The sequence below is a fragment of the Dysidea avara genome, chromosome 11 (assembly GCF_963678975.1).
Source record: "Dysidea avara chromosome 11, odDysAvar1.4, whole genome shotgun sequence".
NCBI lineage: Eukaryota > Metazoa > Porifera > Demospongiae > Dictyoceratida > Dysideidae > Dysidea > Dysidea avara.
The window spans coordinates 946,385-952,885 of record NC_089282.1 but is presented as its reverse complement, the minus strand read 5'-3'; positions in this window follow the sequence as shown (position 1 = coordinate 952,885).

The following is a 6,501-nucleotide window of genomic DNA, read 5'->3' as shown; positions in this document are numbered from 1 at the left end:
ACTGGAAACAACTAGAAAAATCAATATTGCACAGAAAGTTAGTCAGGCCATCGTAGTCTCCCTTATTGTAGTCAAAAATGTAGATTGGTTCAGAGGTGATACTGTGCTGGGTAGTTGATAGCTGGAATTTGAAGCTGATTAAGTAATGGTCAGACTTTGTTACCGGATTTAGATCATTAGATATAACAATGTCTGTGACTGAGTCGGGTGAATTAGTGAAGATTAAGTCAAGGGTATTGCCATGAATATGGGTTGGACTGTCAATAACTTGAGAGAAATCATATTGGAATGAAAGATCACATAAGCTTGAAGAAAAATTGCAGTTACTAGACAGAGTGGCCCAATCAATGTCTGGGGAGTTGAAGTCACCAAGTATATAGGTCTTTACTAAGGATTGCATTGTAGTCTCTAAATAGGACAAGAGATCCTGCTTGTATACTTCAGAGCAGTTTGGTGGGTTATAAATAAGACACAGGTTAATAGGTTCATACAACATTAGCTGGACAGTAAGGGCTTCAACTTCATCAGGGATGCTAATAATTCTACTGGGGATCGTCTGTTTAATTGCTATCAGTATACCTCCACCTCTGGTTTTACGATCATGACAGTAGATTGAGAAGGAAGGGGGTAAAATTTCATTGTCATATATAAAATTTGACAACCAGGTTTCGGTGATTGCAATAATTTGAAAATCATGCAAGAGGACAAAGCTTGACAGATTAGTTAACTTGTTTACTAGACTACGTGCGTTCCACAAACAGGCACTGAAGTCTAGTCAATTTGACTCTTCCATAGGGGATGGAGTGGAGATTGAGGAGTTGGTGGGAGCATTTGGGGCATTGGATGTGGCAGTGTTTGAAACATTGGTCACAGGTTGGAGGCTTGCAGATAGTAAGCAGAGTTGAGAGTTTTGTACTGCTGCATAGAGCTTATGATTGATGTACAGACCATTCCCACGAATTTTGATGTGCTTGCTCTCGGTGCCACTATCAATGAGGCTTCGTCTCTCTTTTAGTAGGATACTTTCGATTTTACGCTCCTCAGCTGACATATCAGGTTTGATTGCTATACCAGATGACAAAGAACTTTTACATGATAGAACAAGGGTAGCTTCAAAGGCTCTCAGGAATTTGACAAGAATGGGGCGGGGGCGAGTATTGTTTTGATCATATTTTCCGAGTCTGTGGAAGTCCTTCATTGATTCAGGTGTAATAGATAGCTTGAGGTCAGAGAAAACTTTCATCAAACAGTCAAGGTCATGCTTCGTCCGGTCGTGCTTACTAGTGTTTGCTGGTGATTCCTTTAGGCCATGAACAACAACATTGAATTTCTTGTCGAGTGATGAAGCTGGTTTAGGGATAGATAGTTGATTATTATTTTTATAGGTTGCAGCAGGGTTGGCGGCAGCATTTTTGGTTGGTGCAATTGGTTGGCTTGGCTTGAGGACTTGGTTGGACCGTTCGGTACCAGAAGTCACCTTAGCTTCAACATTTTCTAGCCTCTTCACAAATGAAGTTTGTTTACGAAGGTCGTCTTCAATCTTGGCAATTTAGCTTCCAAAGCATTTTGTTTGTCTTGCATTTCGTTAAAAAATTTTAGAGCTCCAGTGACTTTCGGTCGACAAGTGGTACAGAAGAACATGATATTGGGCGACGAGTCGCTGAGGATGTCATACGCTCCGTCAGAGATGCCAGCACATCGACTGTGTTCCCAATGGTAGCAAAATTCACATAGCAAACCGTTATCTTCAATCGATAGGTCACAAGAAATACACGACTCGGTTTCCGCCTGAGTGACCCCTTCTTTAGTTTTCTTGGTTGGTGGAGTGGAAATACCAGTCGATCTGTCACGTTTCTTCGGAATTATGGCCGAGTTTGACACGAAGGTCGAGAGGATAGATGAAGGGAATCGAGAGAATTAGAAGGATGAGAGAGAGCAAAAATAACACAACCAACTTGCAATAACATATAGGTTCTATTAGAGTATATACCTGACTTAGGGTTTCCACTCAAAATAAGAAGGTGCTTCTTTTTGTTGTTTCTGGATATTTTCACACAGACTGACCTTTAAGATAAACAAGTGCTAATTTGTTATTGAATAGTGTGTAGTATTCAATATCAGCATAACTTTAACACATGTATCCAAAAAGTGGTCACATGACCAAAAATCCAATCATAGTATTTCCACTGCAAAGTAGCATGATGTCTCATTGTTTCTGGTTAGTTTCACACAGATTGACCTGTAAGATACAAACAAGCACCAATTTATTGTTAAACTGTCTGTTGTTTTCAATATCAGTGCAGTTATATCCAAAACTGGTCATGTGGCAAACAATCCCATTATACAGCTATACAGGATGTACTATGACGCTAAAAAGATATAGAAGTCTTCGTAGAAGTATGAAATACACTAATTGTGACTTAGATCACCTTAAAATACAATGAGTTTTCAAATAGGTTGTCCAATGTAGCTCTTATGGTATTTTGGTCACGTGTCCACTTTTTGAATGATCTTGCACATTAAAATTATTACAATACACAAAGTAGCTATTGTATGAGTGCAGCAATCTTGAGAACTGAACTGCACATCCTCATATTTGGTTAATCAGATGAAATGACAATTAAATCTTTAATAATGGGAAAATACATCCGGGCACTGATGAAAAACAGAAAATCATCAAATAGTGGCCTAACAGATGGGACCTTGTGTTAACTGTACAAACAGGTTGTCCCCTTGCGTGTGAGAGATTACAGTCATAGGGGTATCTTAGATTGCTATAAAAATCAAAGGAGGTTATAGAGACAAGAAAATTAGGATCATGTTTTTGGCTAGAAAAAGTCAAACTGTCATGATCCCTAATGTTCTCATAAAAACACAAGAGTAATGGACCATGCTAAGATTTTTTCAAGGCCCAAATTGTTGTTATAGCATGACAATCAAACGTATGTAACAAGTGTGCAATCAAAATTCTTTAAAATAGACTAATATTTTGTCATGTCTACAGGATACAGAATAAACTGGAAGTAAGTCTATGGAAAGTCTAGATCAAATTTGTTTGCAGTGTATCAAATATATGCAATTGATATACTCTAATAGAACAGTCACATTTTATTAGAACATTTGTGACTGTCTCTGGAATAACTGGTCCTATTGCCTAATTACAAGTATCAAGAAAATGCATTTTAAGTATTTGAAATATTGGATCTGGAGCTCACCAATGGTCAAAGCTATGTGTATCAAGTTTTCACAACTGTTAAGTAGCCAACAGCTAAGTTTCCCACCAGTTTAGATAGCTTGAAGTTGACTGTATCAGGTGAGCTGCAATAGGGATGGTGAGAAGGGCAAAAAGTCATTGGCAGGGATGAATTAAGCTCAGTTATGGGCCATTCAAGGCTCAAAATTGGCAAAATTACAGAAAGTTTACAACACAGGTCTTTATTCAGTGCCACAGAGCTGTACAGCCATACACCAGGTTGGCTAGAGCTCCAAAGCTCCCACCCACTTGTACAGCTCGCCACTGCCTGAGCTTAAGAAAAGCAGCCAACTAAAGTAGATCACTTAAGTACAGTGAAAGTTGATAGTGTATTCATGTAGCTTTGTGTTTGTGGTAAAAAAGAATTAAACTTGCTGTCATGGGAGAAAGGGGAAGAGCCACACAGCAATGATGACCAAACTCAGCTGACTACTTCAATGGAACTAAGCCTAACCCTGCTGAATACTCTAATAGAACAGTCACACAAGTCCTCTAATAGACCAATCAAGCATTTTGGCATAGTTTGCAGCAAGAACCCTCCCACCTTCTGTATCAACCTGCTAAATCATTTATGTGTGTTATAGTCGCACAGTAATGATATGTAATTAAATAATGATCAAATAATTAAATAGAAACTGTGTATGTATCAGCTGCAATTAAACTACTTTGACTCCTCGGTTTATAAGTGTCTCTTGCTCAGCTATATCTGACAACACTGAATTCTATGTTATTTGCTACTGATGAGATGTTATAATATAGTGTAAACACTACATAACCCACCAGTAACAGCCTAATGTATTTTGTGGACTTATGAGGAAGAGCAGTAGTAGCAGTTGTAGCTCAATAATGGTGTACCCAGCGAAAGATAATGCTTGTATTATTGTTAAGAAGCTGTTTCCAGCTCAGTCCATGAGTCCATGATCCCAGTTCATGAAAACATTATGCCTATGGCAACTAAATGCCAAACTTTTGTGTGAGAAAGTTTGAACATTCTTTTGATATAGAAAGTACTTTAAATGCTTCCAATATACCTCACAGTCCCACTTCCTATATACCTCCAGTGTAATAGCACTGCTTGGTTATGAATCACGACACCTAAAGTGTCTAGCTTCATACTCCCTGAAATTTTCAATCAGAACTTCCTGTGCGAATGTTCACAGAGTACTCTCATTTGCGTATATCAGATCAGCCACAACAACCAACTAATATTCATAGCCAAAATTTACTTGCCTAACTTGTTGGCGGTATGGTGGCAAAATTCAGCTTTTATTGAGCAGAGGTACTGAGTAGGAAATGGCAAGTATAGTGAATACTGCCTGCAAGCTTTGTGAATCACATGTGACATGAGTGTTGTCAGCGTGTCATACCCTGCAGGGCTGATTGCCTATCATGTCATAGTTGAACACTACTTGGTGACATCCTTGTACTAGAGGTTGTATGCTTGTGTTGTATGCACTGGTGGAAACACAGCAGTCAATCTTTTGTAATAGTCGGTGAATATTAGTCCTACCAGACCTGTAGAATTTTGTAGTTATTCATATACTAATTCAGTGTATTGAAGAATCAGGATGTAAACAGTCTCCTGAATCCTGTATCTTATCGTTAGCTTTGTGAGCTTACTCTTCCCATGTAGTATATACAGGAAAGAATGTGTAAAATTTATAATCTGATTAAACATCTGGAGACTGTGGCTTCAAGTATTGGGTGTACAGGATTTATCTTCTTAATCCAGTAGCTCTACCTGATGACTACAAATTTAATTATAATTATGTTTACTCCATTTTACAAAATCCATTTTTGTCACTATCTATATAATGTTAGTGTTTCTGTTGGCTCATGTACGCACTGACACTACACATTGAATTTGAAACTGGATTTCAAATATTGTGCTTAGTCATTCACTAAAAGCAATAACTGGACTGAAAACACACCTATAGATGTATTAGCAACTGAAATAGACAGACACTGCCACCCATGAACTACAGGTGTATGATCTTTCATCTCTGGAGAATATCTGTTGAGAGTGGATGAAATAAATGGCAGCCACTTTAGTTGTTTTAATGATAAATAGTTAAACGATTGCGCGTTGTTGTATAACTGACTGTTTCATTATAGTGTTTTACAGATGCACACACAGAATTACAAGAATGAAAGTGATTTGAGGGACAAATGGCAATCGATGCCAAAAGCCTAAAATAACTATACTTATCATCCAGGAGGGTTTGTGATCAAGGTTTCCAGAAACTGGTCAAGTATATACATACAGGCAATTAAAATTAAATTTTGCAAAGGCATCAAAGGTTCAGAACAAGGCAACCAGGAGCAGTGATCTGAATTTCACAGACACAACTATAGACACTCACAAGTACCGTTTCTTTCCTACTACAATTAAATTATGAAACAATCTACGGAGAGATATTATCACAGATACTTTTAAGGACTATTTAAATCGGAATGCATTGTAAATTTTATAGTTTATCCCTTCGTTTCCCACATTCCTTTAGCCAAACAATTACACTCCTTGCTTTATAACCTTATAACTCTTGTATAGTTGCAGGTACCAAATGTTTAGCAGCACTTCTCTACATAATTATGGACTAGTGGTGTAAATGGGATGGTGATTGAATAATCTAATTAGAAGTATGATGTAATTAAATTTGCAAAAAAGGGGAAATAAATGTGTAAGAATTTATTACAATAGATTCACTCTGTTTATTTACAACTTTTACAAGTTTGCTGGGTAGCTACACCATTCAGGGACAAGCAGAAAACAATTCAGTGCAAAAGATTATTGTGTGATGGTTTTACAAAAAAAATACTGTCGTGACGTAGATGCGGGAATATATAAGAATATATATCAATGCCTTGTTGTACTAGATCCTTATAACTAGGAAATTTTTATTTCTAAAGTTTGCTTAGAGGTTACTGATCCAATAAAAATGTATGTTATTATTAAAACTGTTTCTATTCATCTAAAAATAAATATTGTATTGGTGGGAAACGAAGGGTTAGATCCCCCCATTGTAACATACTAACTGATGTGAGATAATAATCTACTCTAATAGAGCAGTCATCTACCCTAACAGATCTAATCTATATATTAAAGGGGGTCTGGGTACTTGCTCCACCCGTGTTCTAAGATCACAATTTTCACCCAAAAACTCTTAAAACTGACATTTAAAATATATGTAGAATATAAGCTGCTTTTGCTTGCTTCTACTATCAGGAGCAGGCTAAAGAGTTTAGAG